This window comes from Synchiropus splendidus, chromosome 13 (genome assembly GCF_027744825.2).
Source record: "Synchiropus splendidus isolate RoL2022-P1 chromosome 13, RoL_Sspl_1.0, whole genome shotgun sequence".
NCBI lineage: Eukaryota > Metazoa > Chordata > Actinopteri > Syngnathiformes > Callionymidae > Synchiropus > Synchiropus splendidus.
Genome location: NC_071346.1, coordinates 20,098,833 through 20,113,439, shown reverse-complemented (window position 1 = coordinate 20,113,439; position 14,607 = coordinate 20,098,833). Strand labels below are relative to the sequence as shown.

Genomic DNA, 14,607 nt, shown 5'->3' with positions numbered 1-14,607 from the left:
CACATTACAATTAGTAAAATCACGACCTCTAGTGGCCGCCGTCGTTAAAGCACATTACAATTAGTAAAATCACGCCCTCTAGTGGCCGCCGTCGTTAAAGCACATTACAATTAGTAAAATCACGACCTCTAGTGGCCGCCGTCGTTAAAGCACATTACAGTTAGTAAAATCACGACCTCCAGCGTCCGCCGTCGTTAAAGCACATTACAATTAGTAAAATCACGACCTCTAGTGGCCGCCCTCATTAAAGCACATTAGAGTTAGTAAAATCACGACCTCTAGTGGCCGCCGTCGTTAAAGCACATTACAATTAGTAAAATCACGACCTCTAGCGGCCGCCGTCGTTAAAGCACATTACAATTAGTAAAATCACGACCTCTAGTGGCCGCCGTCGTTAAAGCACATTACAATTAGTAAAATCACGACCTCTAGTGGCCGCCGTCGTTAAAGCACATTACAATTAGTAAAATCACGACCTCTAGTGGCCGCCCTCATTAAAGCACATTACAGTTAGTAAAATCACGACCTCTAGTGGCCGCCGTCGTTAAAGCACATTACAGTTAGTAAAATCACGACCTCTAGTGGCCGCCGTCGTTAAAGCACATTACAATTAGTAAAATCACGACCTCTAGCGGCCGCAATCGTTAAAGCACATTGCAGTTAGTAAAATCATGACCTCTAGTGGCCGGTGTCGTTAAAGCACATTACAGTTAGTAAAATCACGACCTCTAGCGGCCGCCGTCGTTAAAGCACATTACAGTTAGTAAAATCACGACCTCTAGTGGCCGCCGTCATTAAAGCACATTACAGTTCGTAAAATCACAACCTCTAGTGGCCGCCGTCGTTAAAGCACATTACAGTTAGTAAAATCACGACCTCTAGCGTCCGCCGTCGTTAAAGCACATTACAATTAGTAAAATCACGACCTCTAGTGGCCGCCCTCATTAAAGCACATTAGAGTTAGTAAAATCACGACCTCTAGTGGCCGCCGTCGTTAAAGCACATTACAATTAGTAAAATCACAACCTCTAGCGGCCGCCGTCGTTAAAGCACATTACAATTAGTAAAATCACGACCTCTAGTGGCCGCCGTCGTTAAAGCACATAACAGTTAGTAAAATCACGACCTCTAGTGGCCGCCGTCGTTAAAGCACATTACAATTAGTAAAATCACGACCTCTAGCGGCCGCCGTCGTTAAAGCATAGTAGTAAAATCACAATGACGCTTAGCAGCAACAGTTACTCAAACACCTTCAATAGTAAAATGACACCGTCTAAAAGCACATAGCCGGAACATAGACAAACCGCATTACAGATAAAACACACACACACGCACACACTCACGCACGCACGCACGTACGCGCACACACACACACACACACACACACACACACACACACAATAGCGAACATACAACCATTCAACTGATACTGAACGGTAGAGATGTGTTGAAAAAAATTGAGATTCGTATCTTACCAAACGTTGGTGTTGGTGTTGGTGTTGAAGCGACAGGTAGAAGGTGTGGCGTGCTCGTTGTCTTTGTATCTGTTTTCATGTGAAAAAATAAATAAATAAATACAGCAGTGAAACGTAAACTATCACTCCAAAATGTTTTTTCCCACCTCCTATCAGCTGAGGCATCTGGTGAGTTAAAGAATCAACGAGCGGGTGCCCTACTCCTTCGACCTCTGACTGATCGTCTGTTTTCATACGCACAGGCGTTGAATAAAACAAAAAACATAGGTAGTTAAATATAAAATACATCGACAGACTGTGGTTAAAATACTTTTTTTTTTATTGAACTGAATGTTTTGCTCTCACCGTTGAACAGTTGGAGCGACCCGTTCAATGAATGATCAGCATCCACAGGGTCCGGATGACTTCCCGGTCGTGTCTGATTTCCGGGTTCCGGGTGATCTTTTCATGCACACACACACACACACACACACACAAGTATTTCTTTCTTTTTGTTTTGGTATCCAGGGCGATGTCCGCGGCTTGTCTGTGGTTGCTGGCTGTGCTGATGGTGTCGGCGACGGTGGCTGTGGAGGTGCGGATAGCCCAGATGCCGACGTCGAGTCTTCAGCAGGGAACGGTCCGGATAGTAGATCGAGAGGTACTGAGGAAACCGGCGTCGATGTCTCCCACAAAGGCCAAGACCCAGAGGGGAGAGCTGAAACAGAATATCGACAACAATACAAATGTAAATACAATCTAGAAGCAAGACCTCGGATAGCAGTTAATATGATATTAATATAAACAGAGTGTAAATGTAGGGATCTACTAAGGATCAACATTTAAAGCGTAAAAACAAATAGTAAATCACTAGTGTATACTGTCATTAAACCACATTACAATTAGTAAAATCACGACCTCTAGTGGACGCCGTCGTTTAACCACATTACAGTTAGTAAAATTACGACCTCTAGTGGCCGCCGTCGTTAAAGCACATAACAGTTAGTAAAATCACGACCTCTAGTGGCCGCCGTCGTTAAAGCACATTACAATTAGTAAAATCACGACCTCTAGTGGCCGCCGTCGTTAAAGCACATTACAATTAGTAAAATCACGACCTCTAGTGGCCGCCCTCATTAAAGCACATTACAGTTAGTAAAATCACGACCTCTAGTGGCCGCCGTGGTTAAAGCACATTACAGTTAGTAAAATCACGACCTCTAGTGGCCGCCGTCGTTAAAGCACATTACAATTAGTAAAATCACGACCTCTAGCGGCCGCCGTCGTTAAAGCACATTACAATTAGTAAAATCACGTCCTCTAGTGGCCGCCGTCGTTAAAGCACATTACAGTTAGTAAAATCACGACCTCTAGTGGTCGCCATCGTTAAAGCATAGTGTGAAATAGTAATCGCGACCTCTAGTGTCCGTCGTCGTTAAAGCATAGTAGTAAAATCACAATGACGCTTAGCAGCAACAGTTACTCAAACACCTTCAATAGTAAAATGACACCGTCTAAAAGCACATAGCCGGAACATAGACAAACCGCATTACAGATAAAACACACACACACGCACACACACACGCACGGACGCACGTACGCGCACACACACACACACACACACACACAAGTATTTCTTTCTCTTTGTTTTGGTATCCGGGGCGATGTCCGCGGCTTGTCTGTGGTTGCTGGCGGTGCTGATGGTGTCGGCGACGGTGGCTGTGGAGGTGCGGATAGCCCAGATGCCGACGTCGAGTCTTCAGCAGGGAACGGTCCGGATAGTAGATCCAGAGGTACTGAGGAAACCGGCGTCAATGTCTCCCACAAAGGCCAAGACCCAGAGGGGAGAGCTGAAACAGAATACCGACAACAACACAAATGTAAATACAATCTACAAGCAAGACCTCGGATAGCAGTTAATATGATATTAATATAAACAGAGTGTAAATGTAGGGATCTACTAAGGATCAACATTTAAAGCGTAAAAACAAATAGTAAATCACTAGTGTATACTCTCATTAAACCACTTTACAATAAGTAAAATCACGACCTCTAGTGGACGCCGTCGTTAAACCACATTACAGTTAGTAAAATCACGACCTCAAGTAGCCGCCGTCGTTAAAGCACATTACAATTAGTAAAATCACGACCTCTAGAGGCCGCCGTCGTTAAACCACATTACAGTTAGTAAAATCACGACCTCTAGTGGACGCCGTCGTTAAACCACATTACAATTAGTAAAATCCCGACCTCTACTGGCCGCCGTCGTTAAAGCACATTACAATTAGTAAAATCACGACCTCTAGTGGCCGCCGTCGTTAAAGCACATTACAGTTAGTAAAATCACGACCTCTAGTGGCCGCCGTCGTTAAAGCACATTACAGTTAGTAAAATCACGACCTCTAGTGGCCGCCGTCGTTAAAGCACATTACAATTAGTAAAATCACGACCTCTAGCGGCCGCCGTCGTTAAAGCACATTACAATTAGTAAAATCACGACCTCTAGGGGCCGCCGTTGTTAAAGCACATTACAGTTAGTAAAATCACGACCTCTAGTGGCCGCCGTCATTAAAGCACATTACAGTTAGTAAAATCACGACCTCTAGTGGCCGCCGTCGTTAAAGCACATTACAGTTAGTAAAATCACGACCTCTAGTGGCCGCCGTCGTTAAAGCACATTACAATTAGTAAAATCACGACCTCTAGTGGCCGCCGTCGTTAAAGCACATTACAGTTAGTAAAATCACGACCTCTAGTGGCCGCCGTCGTTAAATCACATTACAATTAGTAAAATCACGACCTCTAGCGGCCGCCGTCGTTAAAGCATAGTAGTAAAATCACAATGACGCTTAGCAGCAACAGTTACTCAAACACCTTCAATAGTAAAATGACACCGTCTAAAAGCACATAGCCGGAACATAGACAAACCGCATTACAGATAAAACACCCACACACGCACACACACACGCACGCACGCACGTACGCGCACACACACACACACACACACACACACACACACACACAATAGCGAACATACAACCATTCAACTGATACTGAACGGTAGAGATGTGTTGAAAAAAATTGAGATTCGTATCTTACCAAACGTTGGTGTTGGTGTTGGTGTTGAAGCGACAGGTAGAAGGTGTGGCGTGCTCGTTGTCTTTGTATCTGTTTTCATGTGAAAAAAAAAATAAATAAATACAGCAGTGAAACGTAAACTATCACTCCAAAATGTTTTTTCCCACCTCCTATCAGCTGAGGCGTCTGGTGAGTTAAAAAATCAACGAGCGGGTGCCCTACTCCTTCGACCTCTGACTGATCGTCTGTTTTCATACGCACAGGCGTTGAATAAAACAAAAAACATAGGTAGTTAAATATAAAATACATCGACAGACTGTGGTTAAAATACTTTTTTTTTATTGAACTGAATGTTTTGCTCTCACCGTTGAACAGTTGGAGCGACCCGTTCAATGAATGATCAGCATCCACAGGGTCCGGATGACTTCCCGGTCGTGTCTGATTTCCGGGTTCCGGGTGATCTTTTCATGCACACACACACACACACACACACACAAGTATTTCTTTCTTTTTGTTTTGCTATCCGGGGCGATGTCCGCGGCTTGTTTGTGGTTGCTGGCTGTGCTGATGGTGTCGGCGACGGTGGCTGTGGAGGTGCGGATAGCCCAGATGCCGACGTCGAGTCTTCAGTAGGGAACGGTCCGGATAGTAGATCGAGAGGTACTGAGGAAACCGGCGTCGATGTCTCCCACAAAGGCCAAGACCCAGAGGGGAGAGCTGAAACAGAATATCGACAACAATACAAATGTAAATACAATCTAGAAGCAAGACCTCGGATAGCAGTTAATATGATATTAATATAAACAGAGTGTAAATGTAGGGATCTACTAAGGATCAACATTTAAAGCGTAAAAACAAATAGTAAATCACTAGTGTATACTGTCATTAAACCACATTACAATTAGTAAAATCACGACCTCTAGTGGACGCCGTCGTTTAACCACATTACAGTTAGTAAAATGACGACCTCTAGTGGTCGCCGTCGTTAAAGCACATAACAGTTAGTAAAATCACGACCTCTAGTGGCCGCCGTCGTTAAAGCACATTACAATTAGTAAAATCACGACCTCTAGCGGCCGCCGTCGTTAAAGCACATTGCAGTTAGTAAAATCACGACCTCTAGCGGCCGGTGTCGTTAAAGCACATTACAGTTAGTAAAATCACGACCTCTAGCGGCCGCCGTCGTTAAAGCACATTACAATTAGTAAAATCACGACCTCTAGTGGCCGCCGTCGTTAAAGCACATTACAGTTAGTAAAATCACGACCTCTAGTGGCCGCCGTCGTTAAAGCATAGTGTAAATTAGTAATCCCGACCTCTAGTGGTCGCCATCGTTAAAGCATAGTGTGAAATAGTAATCTCGACCTCACGTGGCCGCCGTCGTTAAAGCATAGTGTGAAATAGTAATCGCGACCTCTAGTGTCCGTCGTCGTTAAAGCATAGTAGTAAAATCACAATGACGCTTAGCAGCAACAGTTACTCAAACACCTTCAATAGTAAAATGACACCGTCTAAAAGCACATAGCCGGAACATAGACAAACCGCATTACAGATAAAACACACACACACGCACACACACACGCACACACACACGCACGCACGCACGTACGCACGCACGCGCGCGCACACACACACACACACACACACAATAGCGAACATACAACCATTCAACTGATACTGAACGGTAGAGATGTGTTGAAAAAAATTGAGATTCGTATCTTACCAAACGTTGGTGTTGGTGTTGGTGTTGAAGCGACAGGTCGAAGGTGTGGCGTGCTCGTTGTCTTTGTATCTGTTTTCATGTGAAAAAATAAATAAATAAATACAGCAGTGAAACGTAAACTATCAATCCAAAATGTTTTTTCCCACCTCCTATCAGCTGAGGCATCTGGTGAGTTAAAGAATCAACGAGCGGGTGCCCTACTCCTTCGACCTCTGACTGATCGTCTGTTTTCATACGCACAGGCGTTGAATAAAACAAAAAACATAGGTAGTTAAATATAAAATACATCGACAGACTGTGGTTAAAATACTTTTTTTTTATTGAACTGAATGTTTTGCTCTCACCGTTGAACAGTTGGAGCGACCCGTTCAATGAATGATCAGCATCCACAGGGTCCGGATGACTTCCCGGTCGTGTCTGATTTCCGGGTTCCGGGTGATCTTTTCATGCACACACACACACACACACACACACAAGTATTTCTTTCTTTTTGTTTTGCTATCCGGGGCGATGTCCGCGGCTTGTCTGTGGTTGCTGGCTGTGCTGATGGTGTCGGCGACGGTGGCTGTGGAGGTGCGGATAGCCCAGATGCCGACGTCGAGTCTCCAGCAGGGAACGGTCCGGATAGTAGATCCAGAGGTACTGAGGAAACCGGCGTCGATGTCTCCCACAAAGGCCAAGACCCAGAGGGGAGAGCTGAAACAGAATACCGACAACAATACAAATGTAAATACAATCTAGAAGCAAGACCTCGGATAGCAGTTAATATGATATTAATATAAACAGAGTGTAAATGTAGGGATCTACTAAGGATCAACATTTAAAGCGTAAAAACAAATAGTAAATCACTAGTGTATACTGTCATTAAACCACATTATAATTCGTAAAATCACGACCTCTAGTGGACGCCGTCCTTTAACCACATTACAGTTAGTAAAATCACGACCTCTAGTGGACGCCGTCGTTAAAGCACATTACAGTTAGTAAAATCACCACCTCTAGTGGCCGCCGTCGTTAAAGCACATTACAATTAGTAAAATCACGACCTCTATTGGCCGCCGTCGTTAAACCACATAACAGTTAGTAAAATCACCACCTCTAGCGGCCGCCGTCGTTAAAGCACATTACAATTAGTAAAATCTCGACCTCTAGTGGCCGCCGTCGTTAAAGCATAGTGTAAAATAGTAATCCCGACCTCTAGTGGTCGCCATCGTTAAAGCATAGTGTGAAATAGTAATCACGACCTCACGTGGCCGCCGTCGTTAAAGCATAGTGTGAAATAGTAATCGCGACCTCTAGTGTCCGTTGTCGTTAAAGCATAGTAGTAAAATCACAATGACGCTTAGCAGCAACAGTTACTCAAACACCTTCAATAGTAAAATGACACCGTCTAAAAGCACACAGCCGGAACATAGACAAACCGCATTACAGATAAAACACACACACACGCACACGCACGCACGCACGCACGTACGCACACACACACACACACACACACACACACACAATAGCGAACATACAACCATTCAACTGATACTGAACGGTAGAGATGTGTTGAAAAAAATTTAGATTCGTATCTTACCAAACGTTGGTGTTGGTGTTGGTGTTGAAGCGACAGGTAGAAGGTGTGGCGTGCTCGTTGTCTTTGTATCTGTTTTCATGTGAAAAAATAAATAAATAAATACAGCAGTGAAACGTAAACTATCACTCCAAAATGTTTTTTCCCACCTCCTATCAGCTGAGGCGTCTGGTGAGTTAAAGAATCAACGAGCGTGTGCCCTACTCCTTCGACCTCTGACTGATCGTCTGTTTTCATACGCACAGGCGTTGAATAAAACAAAAAACATAGGTAGTTAAATATAAAATACATCGACAGACTGTGCTTAAAATACTTTTTTTTTATTGAACTGAATGTTTTGCTCTCACCGTTGAACAGTTGGAGCGACCCGTTCAATGAATGATCAGCATCCACAGGGTCCGGATGACTTCCCGGTCGTGTCTGATTTCCGGGTTCCGGGTGATCTTCTCATGCACACACACACACACACACACACAAGTATTTCTTTCTTTTTGTTTTGGTATCCGGGGCGATGTCCGCGGCTTGTCTGTGGTTGCTGGCTGTGCTGATGGTGTCGGCGACGGTGGCTGTGGAGGTGCGGATAGCCCAGATGCCGACGTCGAGTCTTCAGCAGGGAACGGTCCGGATAGTAGATCCAGAGGTACTGAGGAAACCGGCGTCGATGTCTCCCACAAAGGCCAAGACCCAGAGGGGAGAGCTGAAACAGAATACCGACAACAACACATATGTAAATACAATCTAGAAGCAAGACCTCGGATAGCAGTTAATATGATATTAATATAAACAGAGTGTAAATGTAGGGATCTACAAAGGATCAACATTTAAAGCGTCAAAACAAATAGTAAATCACTAGTGTATACTCTCATTAAACCACTTTACAATAAGTAAAATCACGACCTCTAGTGGACGCCGTCGTTAAACCACATTACAGTTAGTAAAATCGCGACCTCTAGTGGCCGCCGTCGTTAAAGCACATTACAATTAGTAAAATCACGACCTCTAGTGGCCGCCGTCGTTAAAGCACATTACAATTAGTAAAATCACGACCTCTAGTGGCCGCCGTCGTTAAAGCACATTACAATTAGTAAAATCACGACCTCTAGTGGCCGCCGTCGTTAAAGCACATTACAGTTAGTAAAATCACGACCTCTAGTGGCCGCCGTCGTTAAAGAACATTACAGTTAGTAAAATCACGACCTCTAGTGGCCGCCGTCGTTAAAGCACATTACAATTAGTAAAATCACGACCTCTAGTGGCCGCCGTCGTTAAAGCACATTACAGTTAGTAAAATCACGACCTCTAGTGGCCGCCGTCGTTAAAGCACATTACAATTAGTAAAATCACGACCTCTAGCGGCCGCCGTCGTTAAAGCACATTGCAGTTAGTAAAATCACGACCTCTAGCGGCCGGCGTCGTTAAAGCACATTACAGTTTGTAAAATCACGACCTCTAGCGGCCGCCGTCGTTAAAGCACATTACAATTAGTAAAATCAGGACCTCTAGTGGCCGCCGTCGTTAAAGCACATTACAATTAGTAAAATCACGACCTCTAGCGGCCGCCGTCGTTAAACCACATTACAGTTAGTAAAATCACGACCTCTAGTGGACGCCGTCGTTAAACCACATTACAATTAGTAAAATCACGACCTCTAGTGGTCGCCGTCGTTAAAGCACATTACAGTTAGTAAAATCACGACCTCTAGTGGCCGCCGCCGTTAAAGCACATTACAATTAGTAAAATCACGACCTCTAGTGGCCGCCGTCGTTAAAGCACATAACAGTTAGTAAAATCACGACCTCTAGTGGCCGCCGTCGTTAAAGCACATTACAATTAGTAAAATCACGACCTTCGTATCTTACCAAACGTTGGTGTTGGTGTTGGTGTTGAAGCGACAGGTAGAAGGTGTGGCGTGCTCGTTGTCTTTGTATCTGTTTTCATGTGAAAAAATAAATAAATAAATACAGCAGTGAAACGTAAACTATCACTCCAAAATGTTTTTTCCCACCTCCTATCAGCTGAGGCGTCTGGTGAGTCAAAGAATCAACGAGCGTGTGCCCTACTCCTTCGACCTCTGACTGATCGTCTGTTTTCATACGCACAGGCGTTGAATAAAACAAAAAACATAGGTAGTTAAATATAAAAAAGTAAAATCACGACCTCTAGTGGCCGCCGTCGTTAAAGCACATTACAATTAGTAAAATCACGACCTCTAGTGGCCGCCGTCGTTAAAGCACATTACAGTTAGTAAAATCACGACCTCTAGCGGCCGCCGTCGTTAAACCAAATTACAGTTAGTAAAATCACGACCTCTAGCGGCCGGCGTCGTTAAAGCACATTACAGTTAGTAAAATCACGACCTCTAGCGGCCGCCGTCGTTAAAGCACATTACAGTTAGTAAAATCACGTCCTCTAGTGGCCGCCGTCGTTAAAGCACATTACAGTTAGTAAAATCACGACCTCTAGTGGCCGCCGTCGTTAAAGCATAGTGTAAAATAGTAATCCCGACCTCTAGTGGTCGCCGTCGTTAAGGCACAGTGTGAAATAGTAATCGCGACCTCTAGTGTCCGTCGTCGTTAAAGCATAGTAGTAAAATCACAATGACGCTTAGCAGCAACAGTTACTCAAACACCTTCAATAGTAAAATGACACCGTCTAAAAGCACATAGCCGGAACATAGACAAACCGCATTACAGATAAAACACACACACACGCACGCACGCACGCACGCACGTACGCGCACACACACACACACACACACACACAATAGCGAACATACAACCATTCAACTGATACTGAACGGTAGAGATGTGTTGAAAAAAATTGAGATTCGTATCTTACCAAACGTTGGTGTTGGTGTTGGTGTTGAAGCGACAGGTAGAAGGTGTGGCGTGCTCGTTGTCTTTGTATCTGTTTTCATGTGAAAAAATAAATAAATAAATACAGCAGTGAAACGTAAACTATCACTCCAAAATGTTTTTTCCCACCTCCTATCAGCTGAGGCGTCTGGTGAGTTAAAGAATCAACGAGCGTGTGCCCTACTCCTTCGACCTCTGACTGATCGTCTGTTTTCATACGCACAGGTGTTGAATAAAACAAAAAACATAGGTAGTTAAATATAAAATACATCGACAGACTGTGGTTAAAATACTTTTTTTTTATTGAACTGAATGTTTTGCTCTCACCGTTGAACAGTTGGAGCGACCCGTTCAATGAATGATCAGCATCCACAGGGTCCGGATGACTTCCCGGTCGTGTCTGATTTCCGGGTTCCGGGTGACCTTTTCATGCACACACACACACACACACACACACACACACACACACACACACACACACACACACACACACACACACACACACACACACATACGCATGTATATACACTTAATAAATACCGCTATTCTTTACCTAGTTATCGTAATTATGATTAGAATCGCTGTCTCCTTCTCACCAATGACTCGCGCCGGTCCTGTCTTCCGTGCCGAATTAACCGTCGCTTACGGCTCAGAGAGCGTTGGTTACTCCCCTTCGATCGATTTCCTGTACTCGGCCCCGGACGAACTCGTCCTCGCTGTCGATTATTATAATACACGGCGTGTTCTGAGCCTAGGTGCCGCTGACTTGAAGACTCGCTCTCAGATTCACAGCCGACAGATCCGCACGGGCATCTCCGTCTTCAAAAGTTACACGCATTAACCGCTCAAGCTCCTCAGCGCCGATCAGCGTCTCCGGGAAGTTATTCGCGGAGGCGATAATATCTGAAAAATAGAAGTGCGGCTGTTGTAACACATAATAGAGATATTAACAACGAATTATAAAATAATTCAATATTTTTACCAGTATCACTCTGCGTTAAATGAACGTCACACAGATGAGTGACGACGCCTGTCAATGAAAAGAGACATGGTACGTGATAAACATGGCGTAACGTTTTTATTATACTTATATATGTAAATGTAAATACATAGATACACATATATGTATATACTTATATGTATACTGTATAGATATAGATAGATGGATAGATAGATAAATATTCACCTACGACGTGCAGAGGAAGAGGCATCCATGGGTAGTCTGGAGTCCTTTTGGAAAGGAGGATGAAGTTCTGGAAGGTCTGGTCAACAGCGAAGGTTACCCCGGAACTGATGTAAAATGTGGTATGTTTCGGTGTCTGAGAAAGAGTCAGGCATAATGCCTGTTGTCACACCGCTGTTTACCCCTTTTTAAAGTATTTCCTGAGTAAGTAAAATTGCATCGTTTAAAACTCACACAGGGTGTAAAATTAAATAGACTGATTCAACAGAAACTCATATGAGTTGAATAGCTGTGTTATTTGAACTAATGCTGAAAACTAAAGTATTTCTTTCTTTTGTTTTATCCTTGTTCACTCAACCTTATTTTCTGAAAACTAAAAGTATTTCTTTCTTTTGTTTTATCCTTGTTCACTCAACCTTATTTTCTGAAAACTAAAAGTATTTCTTTCTTTTGTTCTATTCTGAAAACTAAAAGTATTTCTCAAACAAGTACAAATTATCTGTTTAAACGCATTTTGAAAAATGGTGCATGAGTTGGGTAGCTGCGTCGTTTGAACTATTAGTGAAGACTAAGAAGTGTTTTCTTTCTACTGTTTTATCTTTAAAAAATATTTCAAGAATGAAAAACTTCTTCATAAGATGTTAAATAACTTCTAAAATGTTTAAACCCGAAATAATATTGTAGCTACTAATGTGTTTTGATTATTTAGCCTGCAATGCAGAAACAGTTCAAACATTGACTAATGCTGAAAACTAAAAGTATTTCTTTCTTTTTGTTTTACCCCTTTTTTTTTACCCACACCCCTAAGGTAATCCTCCCGGTGTCTCATCACACACCCACCCTCCCGCTGACCCTGCCTGACCCTTGCGTCTGTGAGGATGTAGCTGACCCCCACCCCCTGCATCACACAAGGGTGAAGCTACCCCTTGGACCTTCATTATTTTAATTTCCTGTTGATATAAAAATGGGGAGGGTAATTATTTTAATTTCTTTTTGATATAAAAAGGGGTGGGGTTTATTACTTCCGGAAGGGGAGGGTTTTATTACTCCCGGGGGACCATCAATCATACAGATTTGACATATAGTGGTCTCCTTCATCTCTCTGTCTATTTATAGAATCCCAAATCAAAAAATGCAGAGGAAAACATGAACTCAGCGGCAGATGGTTCCTGTGAGCATGTTTACAAATCAGGTTTCAGCACAGTCTGAGGTGCAAGAGAGACAAGGTTTCCCACCTCCCTGCCTGTTACCATCTGCAGCTCTCTGTACTCTCTGGGCACCGAGCGAGCAACACGCACCAAAACTGCACACATTAAAAACGCAGCTCAAGATTGCATGACGCTTATTGACTCAGTGCTTGAAACAGACCCAACTCAAAGGAGGTTTCAGAACACAGTGATGGGCCCTGGTATGTTGTGTTTCATTTGAACGAAACAGTAAATAGAGCCGTGCTTGTTGTTCAGTATAAAATAAGGAAAGACAGTCCCCACGAAGTGGATTCAAGATCATTGCCATTGCAATCACACACACAGTCAAAGAGCCTCTGGGAGGAGGAAATGCTTTTCTGCGAGATTTCACTAAATAGCTTCACGATTGCTTTCATTGCTACTTCCTGCCACTGCATATGTTTGATTTCCCTTAAGTTTCTCAGATAAATGTCTCATAAATGTCACAAGATGCAGATCAGTCAATTCAGTCAATAGAAGCTGTGAAATCCTACAGTATATTAACTTCCTGTCCACTTTTCCATGACCACCTGAACTTACTCCCAGGTTGTCCCACGACTTTTGACTTCCATACTTAGCAAAGATGACCACACAAAAATGCTACGCTGATTCGACATTAGCATCATGAATAATAACCGTTTTATAGCACAGTACCCTTGTAATGCTCTTTCGTGGCAACAGCTCTTACACTTCTGTGTTCTCATAACTACGATCTACATATGTCTGTTATTAGCATTATCATTAGCATTTATAAACAGAATGTATAAACAAGGAAACCAAAGGGAAAATGTAAATTATGCACTAATAAAACATGTTTTTTGATTATACATTATTACATATACATTATTATTACATATTTAAGTACATTATAACGGGTGATTCTTAATGTTCTGTACGTTATAAATATTGGAGGGTCTTCATAAGAGGTATTATGGAAACCACTTGGGCATTAAGTCTTTAGCAGAGTCACACAGAGCTCATCTCTAGGGTTTAAAGGCATCATGCATAACAATAGTGAATTATTATTCATGTTTTCAGGATATAGGGTCAAAAATGAGAAAAGCATATGTCATCCAATTAAAAGGGGTAGGCTTCAAGAACCTGCACTTTGATTTAAAGAATCTTGTTTTAAATCTCTCTGCGTTCATGTGGCTGCACATTTCAATCCTTGATATGTAATGCATATGGCAGAATTGACAATAAATCCTCTACCTTTACCTTCACGCACGACTCTAGTCAAATCTGACCTTCAGAGGTGGAGAAATTTAAAAAGAAAAAAAAAAAAAATCATTGATAAACTACAGCAAGTGATTTTGTTTGGAGTGGGAAGTCTCCTCGGGTCAGCAGATCGTTACTCCATAAGTGTAAATTCAAAACAGTTTTATTATTGAGCCTCTTATATTCATAAAATCTGCTGTCTTACTGATGTTTACCTTAGTCCAAACTGGAAATGTTTTCATGCTCATCCTCTATTAATGCTCCAGTATATTCCTCACTGCCTATGAAAA

General features: G+C 42.8%; 3 long non-coding RNA genes across 4 annotated transcripts; all 3 read right to left on the bottom strand.

Annotated features, from left to right (window-relative positions):
• Positions 1-2,113: 2,113 nt before the first annotated feature.
• LOC128770092 (uncharacterized) lies at positions 2,114-4,817 on the bottom strand. 2 transcript variants are annotated; one of them, XR_008416460.1, is made up of 3 exons: positions 4,700-4,817; positions 4,554-4,622; positions 2,114-2,172 (listed from the first exon to the last, which is right to left on the bottom strand). It is a non-coding gene; the product is annotated as an uncharacterized LOC128770092 (long non-coding RNA). The 2 variants fall into 2 exon arrangements; XR_008416461.1 differs by lacking the exon at positions 2,114-2,172 and adding an exon at positions 3,160-3,304.
• A 1,989-nt stretch (positions 4,818-6,806) lies between these two features.
• Positions 6,807-8,101, bottom strand: LOC128770070 (uncharacterized). Its single transcript, XR_008416455.1, has 3 exons — positions 7,984-8,101; positions 7,838-7,906; positions 6,807-6,951 (listed from the first exon to the last, which is right to left on the bottom strand). It is a non-coding gene; the product is annotated as an uncharacterized LOC128770070 (long non-coding RNA).
• Positions 8,102-8,330: 229 nt separating this feature from the next.
• LOC128770042 (uncharacterized) lies at positions 8,331-9,958 on the bottom strand. Its single transcript, XR_008416449.1, has 3 exons — positions 9,841-9,958; positions 9,695-9,763; positions 8,331-8,531 (listed from the first exon to the last, which is right to left on the bottom strand). It is a non-coding gene; the product is annotated as an uncharacterized LOC128770042 (long non-coding RNA).
• Between the last annotated feature and the right edge of the window lie 4,649 nt (positions 9,959-14,607).